We start from the raw sequence: 13,656 nt of genomic DNA, 5'->3' as shown, positions 1-13,656 counted from the left end.
GTGTGTGTGTGTGTGTGGGTGTGAGAGAGAGAGAGAGAGAGAGAGTATGAATGGGGATACTTTTGTCTTATGATATATTATTTTATATAACTTATAAGATCTTTCCTAATTTTTTTAAAAAAAGTTTATAAGAATCAAAACATCTTATTTTGAAATCTTATATGCTCTTTAAAAAAAAAATGTCAAACATTTTATTAGAGCTTATAAGCTCTCTAAAATGTTATAAGATGTTTTTAAGAGTTTATAAGCTTAGCCAAACACCCTCTAAATTTGCTTTTTAAAAAGGTGTGCAGGGGTAAAATTATTCGAAATTGAGTCAGAGAACTAAAATTACACATTTATGAAAGTTACAAAATTAAAACTAAAACACATAAATTTAAAAGACTAAAATTAATAGCAGGCAAACTTAAAGGACTAAAGAAATCATTTTTCCTAATTATTCAATTTGAAAAGTCATAACCTCTTATAGCATGTTCTAATTAGACATATATATACTCAATGGTACTTTTGGAACTTTATAAATAGATCCCCATTTCATTTAATTTCATCAAATTTTTAAAAAGCATTTCAAAGAACTTCGCTAAATCAAAATGCTGTCTTTTATCAAGAAAGTTCCAAAAACACTCTTAGCTTATCGTTTTTGTCAAGATTGATGGTGCTACTATTTTGAAAATAATAAACAGTATTTTGTGAGATAATTATTGTTGAACTATAAACAACAATCTGAACAGTATTATTTTCAAGAAAAAGAGTTCAATTTTTATCTCGACCTCTTATCAATATTACACGACTACTGCAATAATATTTCTCTAAAACACACACACATATATATATATATACATATTTAAATAATTTGTATAAATTGTTGTAGTTTACATTTGACATCAAATTAAACCAAAGTCCCACTAGTAGCAAGTTTTCTACTTTATCCAATTTCATATGCTTCTCTCTTTTACCAAAAGAAAAGTAAACAAACTACTGATGTGAGAATATCAGAATTCCCACCACATACACTGCTTGAAGGCTGCTCAAATAAAGATAATTTGGAGGCCCCCCCACCCCCACCCCCCCGACTCTGGTCTACATATAATGCTACTGAAATGACTAGAAACTGTCTCTCAAAAGTCTGATTTCAACGTAGAAACAGGTAACATCTGTCGATTGTTTTCATGGGCATGTGAGCTGTATCATGACACAGAAATGTGGGTTGACAAAGAAAGATGTGGACATCTTATTAGCTTATAGAATATTAGATCTCATTCGTTTTTTATATATATTTATATATGGTGGTGGGGTATTTGGTCAAAAGCAGTATTCATTCTTCACTTGGTTTTCAGCTAGTCAAGTTTGCAAGCTTTATGATGTGATGTGGACTTAACCTCCACGCCATTCAGAGTGTATATGGGCTTGAAGATACCCCATGCATGCCGGCACAAGAATTAGGGTTTTTGAATTTAAACTTAGGGTGATTGGTGATTAGTTTCATTATTAAAAATTGAGCTTTCATTATATTATAAACGACCATAGTTTAAAAATTGTAATATCTCAATACTATTAATTAATCATATATGGTTAAATAAAATAAAAATAAAAACATAAATTTTACCGCAATTAATTAATATTCTTTATGATTTTTAGCCATAGCCTAAACATTTGTCATAATTTTGACTATCGCTGATATTTTGGTTACACTTGCAAAAATAACAGCTAATGGCCGTTGCAATGTAGTAGTTAATTTGTATTTAACAAGATCCTATTTTATATGGGCAATAGTTCAAGTTAATTTCAAGTTGTTATCACTAGAGAAAAAATTACTACTGTTTACATTTTAATGATTATGAATTAAAAAATTATAAAAAATAATTATTATTAATTATGATTAAATAAAATTAATAAATAATTAAAAGTTAAATATATTGATCATGACAAAAAATATTTGACATAATTCTTAGCCATATTAAATATTTTAACCACATTTAAAAAAATTACTGCCAACAAATACTGGCACGACTATATTTGGTCTAATCAAATATTATGTTTATTAATTATTAAATGATATCATCCCACAACAAGGAAACACGTGCTTCTTGTGAAAGTCTATAGATTCATGAATCTTGAAAATTTATGGTTAATTCTTCTTTTATATTAGTGATAAAATATAATTAAATGATAATTTTAAAATTATCATTAAAAATATTTATATATATCAATAATTTTGATTTTATCACTATATAAGAGGTAAACGTATTTTATGTTTTTGAATTATATATGAAGTGTATTTACGCTCCTAAAGTATAAAATGTAACAAAATACAGTCTCACAATATAAATCAATTTTTTAATGATAAAAATGAGCTTATTATTTACATCCTTTAAGATATGTCTACTCCTAAAACGTAACTTGAATTATTATAAAATATTTATTTCAAGTAAATACTACCCAAAAGTTATGATTTATGTAATTAGTATAGAACCTGCAGTATATACTCTATAATTTTGCGCTCCTTATATCTTTTATATAATAAATAAAAAAATTACATAGTTTTTGTGAATATTGTTATATATGTTGAACTTTTCATAAAAAAAAATTAATTATAAGAAATTTTAAAATATTACATCGGATGCATATATATATATATACACTGTAAAATATTCTAACGATATTATATATTTTCATAAATTTGCATACATGTTATTGAATAAAAATTTATAATTTATATAACATACTTTTTTATAAAATTATATGCATTGTGTATTTAAATATTTATATGTATTTTTTATTAACCAATAATTTACTTTGTAAAATAAATTTGTATATACCGAGCTTGTAAATATTTTTTGCATTAGATAATATATAAAAAGATATAATTTTTAAGTATTATTTTTACAATAAAATTGAAGTAAAATTTCAAATCACAAAAAGTAGTTTTGGAAGAATATTTATTTAAATAAAACAGACTTGATGGAGCAAAATAAAAAAATATATGAGGTAAGTGAGAAGAGCATTTTTGTCCTGTCAACGGGTTTTCTTACTTTTAATACTTTAAAAGGTTAAATGAGGCTATATAAATAGTTCAGAGACGCAACATTATTTGTTTGTGTTTTTAGTTTCAGTGAAAAGTATGCTTTCAATCTTGTATAAGTTTTTATTTGAAATGTTGATAAATTTAGATTAGTTAATAAGATTGTATTTTATATTGAGTTGCGTGTCAAATTAATAGAAATTTAATGAGATTATGTATAAATAAGTATATTTTTTCACTTTAATTACTATTTTCAAAAAATAGCTGATGTGGACGGAATCCCAAATGATGCTAGTGCAAAAAACTGAAATGCACCAGCCGGGAATCGAACCCGGGTCTGTACCGTGGCAGGGTACTATTCTACCACTAGACCACTGGTGCTTCTTGTCTCTACATGCTTCCTTGCTAATATTTGTCCCAGTTTACGGCGAAGATTCTTGCTAATTAACAACTCTGATACACCAGAACACTACTACAGTAGTACAGTTACACAACAGCGAAGAAGAGAGACAACACCAGTGAAGTCAACAACCACAACATAGTGACAGCACGGTACAGTGGAAACTAATTGTTGGGTTTAATGTAATTTATTCTTATGTGAAATTATAAATGAATAAATTATCTTCATATGAAGAAAAAAATAGTAATTTATCTCTTATATTTTTTAAAATAAAGCAACTTATCTTTTTGTCTAAGAAGATAAAATTGTTTCATTTAGGATAATATATTGAAGTTCTATTTTAGTCTTTCAACTTTTAAAATATTAAGAGTTTCGGTCCTTAGGCCTAATAAATGACTATTTTGCTCTTTTAAAGAACACATATAGTTTAACTATCTTTTCTCTATGCTGATGATAAGACCCAACATGCTTTCCAAATAAAAATTAAACCTCTAAAAATTCATACATTTCTTTGATTGTCTTATTCCCAAGTATTCGAAATCCTCAGCATTACCGAATAGTGTGGTTGGAGAAAGTCCGTGAAATCGAGGACTTGGAATACCCCAGGAACAAGGTGGTCAAAGATGGGTATCACTAGAAAAATTATAACTACGGTTAATTGTCATGGCTAATAACAAATTAGTAGCCGTAGCAAATAGTTATTGACCACGGCCATGCAACGGTTGTTGGCTTTGATTTTTGCAAAAGTGGCTAAAATATTTGTCATGTCTAAAAATCATAATAAATATTTTGACCATGGCTCTTAGTCGTGGCAAATAACTCTTCTCATGGTGGAAAAGCTAGTTTTTTACATCACTTTTCTTTAACAGTAATTAATAGAAGCCATTTACTATGGTTTTTAACCATAACCATTAATATTGTACCCAATAGTAATTTTTTTTTCTAGTGTATGAATTTATGGAGACTTAATTTTATTTTTGAGAATGTTGGGCCCAACATTGGCATGAGAAAAGAATAGTTGAACTATATATTTTCTTTGAAAGGCCAAAATGGTCATTAATTACTCTAAGGATCGAAACTGTTAATATTCTAAAAGTTGAAGGACTAAACTAGAATTTCAATATATTAAGGGATTGAAATTAGTGGCAATATATGAGGACTAAAATTATGATTATCCCGCTTCATTTTAAAAAATACAGGGGATAAATTGCTACATTTCAAAAAATATAAGAAGGTAAATTACTATTTTTTTTTTCATATGGGTTTAATTTGCTCATATTCATTATCACAAAGGGTTACTAGTATTTTTCCTACTAATTATTTATTGTCATTATATATGTTTCACTAATTATATTTAGTGACAACCTTATACATAGTTTTTTCCATTATAAATTCTTACTTATGACAAAAATCACAAAAGAAATGCCACTCTTAGAACTATAAATTTCATTATTGTGACAAAATAAATTTTTTTATCACTATATATATAATTAGTGACTAAAAAAGTGCCATTTGACTTTTGAATAATGCTAATCTTTTTTTCTTTTTTCTTTTTTCTTTTTCCTTGTAGTGTGTAGGAGTGATTCATAAATTTTACGTGACGGAAGACGATGGCATTTTTTTGGTTTAAATTGCAATAAAAAGTTAAAAATAGTGTATAATAATTAGGGGTGACAAATGAATCGAGGTGATTCGATTTGAAGCTCGATATCCTCACCCTAGTAGTTGTCATCATCAGACTCGTCACTTGAGGCCAAGTCATTTGCTAGAGGTTGGGAATGCTTGAATATTTTCCATATTTTTAAAATTACATAGAAATTACAAATTATATAGACAAATTAATGATATATGCATAAAATTACAGAAAAAATAAAAAACATCATCAATATATATTGCAGGAAATTACAGTTTTTGATTTTTTTTTAAATTTAATAAATTACAGAAAAATCTATAAAAATAAAAAAATAATATTCAAAGCAGTTTTTAAGAATTTTTATTAATTTTTTTTTATAAATGATCTCAAGAAAAAAAACCCCAAACAGTTTAGAACAATTTTTCTATTTTTAATAATTACAGAAAAATAAAAAAAATAGAAAAATAAAAAAGTACCAAATGAGAAGAAGAAACTATTTTTGCTACTAAACGAGTACAGAAGATTATAAGCAATACGCGATGTGTTTCATAATCTGTAATTTTAAATATAAAAAGATTAACATAGCAACAAGATTTTAGTTCACTTGTGACAAATTATGCACATTTTCTCCAAGTCTTCGCCCAACAACATAAGAACCTCAAACTTAAACAACCTCAACAAAAGCCCATATTTCTGAAACAAAAAGCTCAAAATAATAAGTAGAATTTCTGAAAGAAAATAAATCATCTACAATACGACAAACTCAACCCTGTTAAAGAAAAAAAAGAAAATACAAACATGGTTAATGGCCCTTCTACAACAAATGAGAAGAAATAACTAAAACAAAAAATCACCAAAGGCTGGGAAGGGTGGACGAGAATGAAGAGAAGAGAAAGGGGAGAAAAAAGAGAGAAGAGAAAAGAACAAAGAACAGGGGCGGTTTTAGGTGGGGGTGCTGTGAGGAAGAAATGCACTAAGTGTTGAATATGTATTAATGTTTTAGATGGGATACCCCTTCCAAACTCTATTACAAAAAAGGAATTATTGTTATGTCCGTATATTTGCAATATCTCATAAATGTATTTTCCTAGTCGTAAGAAATATATTGATCTTAATATGATCCTCTATTATTATAGTGTATTGTCCAATTGGACCATTCAATTTAAATCAAGTTTAGTCCCAATTTAAATCAGGCCACTCATGCACCTGAGAAGCCCATCTCACGTCCACTGCTCACTCGGTGCATTCTCGGCATACGTCTTCGTCATGCTCGCCTTCTATGCTTGACCCTAGTAGGGCCGCATCATAAGTCCTAAGCTTATTTCATATGCCAACATCTCGCATTGATCTCACACAGTATGCCCAACATGTTTTCTTGTCTTTCGGCGTGGCTTCTCAACTTTCCCACATCACGGCACCGCCACACGACCACTCATTTCCCCCCCATGCACAACTAGAACCTAATAGCGCATGCAACAAGCTAGTTCAAGAGGTATTGGAGTGATTGCCTCGATCACCCATTCAGCCTAGAGGTGTTGCCCCTGATTTTTCGTGGCCCACGGACCTTTCAATCATATGGAACCTCTCGGCATGCTTTTGTGCCAAACACAGACCCATTTGGCCCCAAGGTGCTTGTTCGATTCCCATTCTGTCCAACTTTAAATACTCCTTAGAACTAGTTGCCCCCACATGCCTTCAAAGGACTGCACATTTAGTGACTTGTTGTACAGGGAGGGCCGGTTGGCTCACCATGTATTGCCTCATCAAAATAGGTTTAAAAAAATTTTCCTTATTCCAACAGTAAATATTGAAATGGTCAAAAAGTGTACCTTTTTCACATCTCTCTCATCCTACGTCCAAATCACGTACTGCTTGAATTGTTGTGCAGCAGTAGTCTAGTAGTGCATTCAATTTACTTGTCCACCACTGTACTGGCAGACTCCATACATTATCTTCGTTTCCTACCCAAACAAAACCATCTATCTTTGGAACATGGTGGAGGTGCTCCAAACACTCCATGGATTTTTCCATTGAAATAGTTTCAATGAACTACATCATTAGACTACTCTGCTTCGCGCATGAATCTCCTGCTCGTGTGCATGGTGGCGCCTGATTGTTGCTCTTATATATTTATACCCAAACGTCCATGGGATGACTTCATAATTGGCTAATAGCATCCTTGTACCTCAAGGAAGTTTTCATATAAACAGGATTGCAAACCCAAATCGTAAGAGGCTTTGCTACTTGTTATTTATGCACATGCGTGCATTCCAACATCCCCTTAGAGCCCCCACGTTTTTCTTGAGTCACTGCAGTCACTCTTAACTAAGATGCAGTCAGTGACACTGGGTCAAGACTCACTGATTTAATCATCGGGCATGTATTAAAACCCAACTTAAATCGATCGATCTACGAACCTAGTCAATCCGTACAATCGAACTAGCATAAAAAACATTCTATTTTTTAAAATAGTTCGAACCGTTGGTTGAACCGCCGACCTGGTTACAAATCAAGTGTACCAGCCAGTTCATTAACTTTTATAAAATTTATATAATTTGAAATTGAATCCACAATTCACCCGCCATTTATATATTTTTTTTGCATTAATTTTTCCTCGTCCATTTTTAATATTTATTAAATTTTTAATAATTATAAATTATAAATTCTTGACGTTTTCTTCAATTTGATTTGATTTAATTTGAAAACATCCCATTTATTATGTTTGTTTCTAAATAATTTTAGATATTGTTAAATTTATTCTATGCAAAGAAATTGAAAAGTGCAAGAGATTCAGTGCATTTCTTTAAAATTTTGAAAGCTTAAAAAAAAGTAGATACTTTATTATTAATAGTAGTTTCTTTTAAAAGTAAATTGAGAAATCTTTGTATAAAATTAGATATGAAAACTAAGACGAAAATACTTACTGGTAGTTGTTACAAAGATTTGGATTAGATCATATGTTTTCATTGACTGTGTGGTCTAGTTGACCCATAAGCAGTCAGTCCTCGCACATAAATGATGCACAAATTCACAAGAATAAACCTAATCTCGAATTTATCACCAATCATGCGATACAAGGAAGTTGCCAAGGATTGCACACACACTCTTTTATGCAATTCTACGGCCAAGGAATTTAAGGCATTAGAAAGTTGCAGTGGGCATCTCCAGTTGTTGGTCCAATCATATTTAGTTTTAGCAAGGCATCCAATCATTTGCCATCCATCGGCAGTTTTCATAAAGTAGATATGTTTATATCATCTCCTTATAGATTTCCCTGATAACTACTATATGTCACTCAACAACTGAGCATAACTACCACAATCGCTCAACCCTTGTGTGCACTTTTTGTTCCCTTAGGGCTCGTGTACTTTTGTGGTTTGGATAAATGGTTGACAGGATTCAAATGAATTTGTTGTAGGATATTATAAATTAATAAAAATTAGAAGTTGTTTACCTGATTAGATTGAGTGATAGATGAAAAAGTTTTAATAGTAAAAATATTGAACACTGTGGATTTCTACTTGGATTTCTCAATCAGACCACATATGGACTGATTTCATATCAAGCTCAATTAAGGCTTGTCCCGGGCTTGTAGGATTCGAATTGAGCCGATATCATGAAAAGAAAATGGTTTACACAATTGGATAAATACTACAATCCAAACTTATACATAAATGTAAACAGGCCTTTAGTGTGCATGGCCGCCATTTACCAAGTTGTTGCATGCAGGGTGCTGCATGGGAGCACTGGATTGTCTTCCACACTTTGGGGGCTGGTTCCACGCGCAGTATCCAATCTTTACTACACATCCAATGTCGTTGTTGCCCTATCCTGTCACCTCCATTTTTTTATTTTTTTTTAACTTGTCTTCTTTTATCCATCTTTTCTATTTTTCCCTTATCCTTTTCTGGAATCATTCTTTTCTTCTTATTCTAGTCAGACACACTTGTTATTCAAAAATCAACAAAGTGACACACAACAACAATGTTGGATGGCAAATCCTTGATGTTGTGGTGATAATACTCAGTCTAGGCCAAGTTTTCAATCCTGTCAGGAAATTGAAAAACTTATCTTTCTCATACATGTCACACACGTCCAACATCATCAAACTGAATTTTTTCACATAATCCCGCACTGTCCCTAAATACCTCAATTTTCTTGAGGTTTCTCATGCAACCCACAATAAGTTGAAACGTCAAAATTGATCCTTTAATTCTTTTTTTAAGATGTCCCACATCTCAATCCTCTTACAATTAATACTAGCATCATCCGACTATAGTCTGACAGACAAGTATACCACTTTGTAAATATTTTTATATCGCACAAGAAGTTCTTCAACTTTTCGACACTCCGAGCATGGACAAAGGGTTTGGGATGAGGAACCTTAATCTTTGACAATGAGACACAGTTATCATTGCCACAACACAATTCAGCATGCTCAATTCAGTCTTTATGCTCTCCAACTTCAAGTATATCGCGTCTATGAGGATGCCAACATCTTTATAAACTGAAGTAACTCTATCCTAAAAAATTTCCAAAAACTCGTCAATTCTGCAATGTCTAGACCAAATGTTGTATGGTCTTGACTTGCAAAAACTCCGCCACCTAAAGGGGATATACGGGCTTTCCAAGGAATCCTGTGACCCTTTGCATCTGCATCTCAAGTTCAGTCAACAAAATTTGGTCTGTCATAGCCATAAACTCATAGAATTAGGTTCAACCTGGTTATCAAACGAATTGTCATAGAGGTTTGCACTGGATCAAAATTTATCACTCGTTGTCCAGCCTTGTTCCCCCACAACCAATCAACCGTCGCACACTCTCAAACCTCATATTGATATATGTTTTTTTTATTGTTTTTTTGCAAGCCAACAACACATACATGCACATATTATCATAAGAATATAAACAATGCACATATAGATTTAACTTGCATTGATCACCAAGTATGTAAAACAAGGAACTTGCCCAAGACTTGCACACACACTCTTGTGCAACTCAGAGGCCATAAACAAATTTATGGTGTTACAAAACTGCGATGGAGATCCCTTAACTGCTAGGTCAATCATGTTCAAAATCTTCCAACAAGAGGTTCCAATCATCTGCCATGTGTCGACGATTGTCATAAAGTAGACAGGTTTAACCGATTCCCCATGCTAGGGCCTACCACAAGAAACTGCCTAATAACCGCTATACCACTCAACTGTGTGCACCCACATATCATCTGTGCATTAGGTGCTGCCTACATGCCAGCATGCTGCCTTTCGTCATGTAGTGCCTATGGACGCGACACCACTCATTTCTGTAGGTGGGTGTTGTTGGCATGCACAACACATCATCAACGGCATATTATTAGGCCTACGCCCACAATCATTCATATTAAGGGTGTCAATGGGTAGGATAAGACCCTACCCAAACCCATAGACTAATTCAAAAATTAATACCCAGACCCAATGAATATTATTATATTCAGGCCAGATCCAAACCCACTGAAAAAATATAAATTAGGTATGGTTTGGGTTCTACCATTCAATATCCATGGGTTTATATAATCAATTTGGATCCAAAAAACATATATAATTTTTTCAATTCAATTGAATTATTATTTAATCAATCTATATTCAAGTGAACAAATTTAAAAAACTTAAGGCTCCATAATATCATTTATCGTGTAATTCTTTAACTATGTACATTTTTTTATAATATATAATTAAATAATTAATTATATAAATATATAATCATGCTCGGCATATTTTTTAATATCTTGATAGGCGTTATTGTGTGTTTGAAGACTTAAAGTGATAAAATTAAATTTAAATATTTTATAATATTAACTTCAATTGCTATTAAATACGTACATTAATATCTTTATAACATTATTTTGTAAATGGTATGATAAATAATATAATACTTAAGAAAATCTATCGAAAACGAATTATTTGTGAAATAGTCTCAATAATTCTGAATTTATTAATAAATTATGAATAAAAATAAAAAGAAAAAGAAAAGGAATTATATTTAATTTGTATGCTTTGCAGAAAAATTGGATAAAAAAAAACTTAAGTCTTGAGAATGTTGAGTTGAGTTCAATAAATTAGATAGAATTTGGATATAAATTAATTCATTTAGACCTTCTTCGAATTTGGGCCTAAACGAGGTAAGATCCTACCCTTTTGCACCCATAGCCATGCACCATCAGAAAACATGACCAAGGCACCGACTCATTGCCGTCGGCACCCCCACATGGCCACCCATCACAATAACCAACAGACTGATTGCCTCAAACCGTCCACATATAAACGTGGGGCCGCATGCATCTAACGATGGGCTTCCAGTAGCCGCGCTTCAAGTGGTTGGCCGCCAGCCTACCTAATAAAATATGGTACGCTATTATATTATTTAATGGTTTCACTTTCCGTCTTCAAGTCTTGGTCGCCCGCTGCGGCTACCTGTCCAGTTCCTTCAATTGAAAGCTTAGGAAATGTTTTCCATACACTCAATTCAATTGACTTCAAACATTCACTTATCTCAAAATCACTTTCTGATTACACCTCTAACTTAACTTTTCTTGGCAAAATAAATTATCTTTGCTATATATATACTATAGTCTATAAATATCCATACGTATGTAAAATAATATTCAGACTTTAAATACATGAATGTAAATATAATAAAATTAGCATTTTTTAGGAAAAAAATTAAATAATTAAACACGTATATATTACGATAATGATCAAATTCGTAAAAACAATTACAAATATGGCTGAAATTTGGCATGTGCTCCTTATGTGAGTCCTAAATTTCGATCGGATTACAATTTTTTATGGATTTTATTCTTAACGTGTGTTTAGTAAATACTTTTCAGAGCTGGCCTCCCCTTACATTTCACTCTTTGCCTTTTAAAGAGACTGGGGAGGCATGTTCAACGAGAGAGCATCTGCTGCTGTTGCAAGAGAATCTTAACTCTAACAATTTGAAGAAAAACCATCGGGTAATTGTTAAAAAAGTGTAGAGGAAAAACAATCAGAAAAAGAAAAAATGTAAGTTTCGGTGTGAGATGTGTCTTGTAGGAGTCTATCCATCAAGAATAATTGTATATTTTATTGTATTTTTTATAATTGTACAGAAAAACATATGCTATTATATTTGTATACTTAATTGTAATTTTTTAAATTAATATAATTTTAATATTATGATTTTTTGGACTTTAATATGTTGTTAAAAATTAATTTTATATAATTAATTTATAAAAAATTTAATTAAATAAAATTTAAAAAATAAAAAATAAAAAATTATCAAGTCGTGATTGGAAACCACGACTTGATGTCATGGTTTCCAATCATGACTCCATGTCGGTTTTTAAATTCGAGTCGCGGTTAGAATTATACTATTTAAATAAATTATATTAATATAATTTATTTATTTATTATTAATATAAATTAGATTGAAAATGAGCATATTACTCCCTATGGAAAAAATATAGCAATTTACTCCCCTATTCTTTCAAAAATGAAGCAATTTACCTTCTTATATAGGGGGGGCAAATCACTTCATTTTAATAAACATAGGGAGGTAAATTGTTGTATTTTAAAAAACACAGGAAAGTAACTCGCTATTTGATTTTTCATAAAGGGTAATTCCCTCATTCATGATATCACAAGGGTTGTTTGCATTTTTCCCTAAACTCTTTCGTAAGTACTTATAAGCTCTCAAATAATATCTTTTCTCATATCAGCTCATAATAAGCTTAACCAAACACCCTCTCTTAATTCTTTTCAGTTCAAGTACTCAGGTCTGAATAAAAATGAACGTTAGTTCTTGATTTCCAAGGCAGACATAAGCATGTATCATGCTTGTCCTAAACAGTATATTCCCAACTGGGGAAGTTTTGCTTCTGGAATAACTGAAAATTTCTCAAAACGTTCCCACCACGTTCTGCCGGCCCAGTAAAGCTTGTTATCATAGTTTACAACCTGCCACCTTTGAAAATATTCCTCAGGGTTTATGGGAAGAGAAGTCAGCAATTAGCTACGTTTTCTTGACTAGATTGTAGGATTTCACACCTGAAGATACGTCAAGTGGTCGTCCACACTGCTTTACAATTAATTAAGAAAGTGCAATCACAAAATCAAAATAAACATTTATGTTTATACAGCAATACAAGAAATTTAATATTTAATCATATTTAATTAATTATCATGGTTAAAAACAAATAATTATAGTAGGCAGTTATTTATCACGTTCACGAATCGATTGCTCTCTGTGGTTTTTGCAAGGATGGCAGAAACAGCTTTCATGACAAAAATATTTACTATGACTCATAGTCATGGAAAATATAGTTTTATGATGGATAATATAAATTTTTACATCGATTTTTGTTTAACCATGATTAATAAAAATTATTTACCACAATTTTATTCGATAACTAATAAAATTGTAATCGATTATAAACTTTCTTCTAGGCAGATTTGATCCAATAGGGCATGAGCTGCAACCATGATTTAAGAAGGAAAAAATTTAAAAACAGTATTGTAGTATATATGTGTTGGGATGTGGAATTTGATCTAATATTACATTCAAACAAACGACGGCATTACAACT

The 13,656-nt window shown here is 31.1% G+C and overlaps 1 non-coding gene across 1 annotated transcript; it reads right to left on the bottom strand.

Moving 5' to 3' along the window:
* On the bottom strand, positions 3,333-3,403 carry TRNAG-GCC. The gene has a single exon. It is a non-coding gene; the product is annotated as a tRNA-Gly (tRNA).

This window comes from Sesamum indicum, linkage group LG14 (assembly GCF_000512975.1).
Source record: "Sesamum indicum cultivar Zhongzhi No. 13 linkage group LG14, S_indicum_v1.0, whole genome shotgun sequence".
NCBI classification, from domain to species: Eukaryota; Viridiplantae; Streptophyta; class Magnoliopsida; order Lamiales; family Pedaliaceae; genus Sesamum; species Sesamum indicum.
Note: the sequence above shows the minus strand (reverse complement) of the source record. Positions and strands in the feature narration are given on the sequence as shown.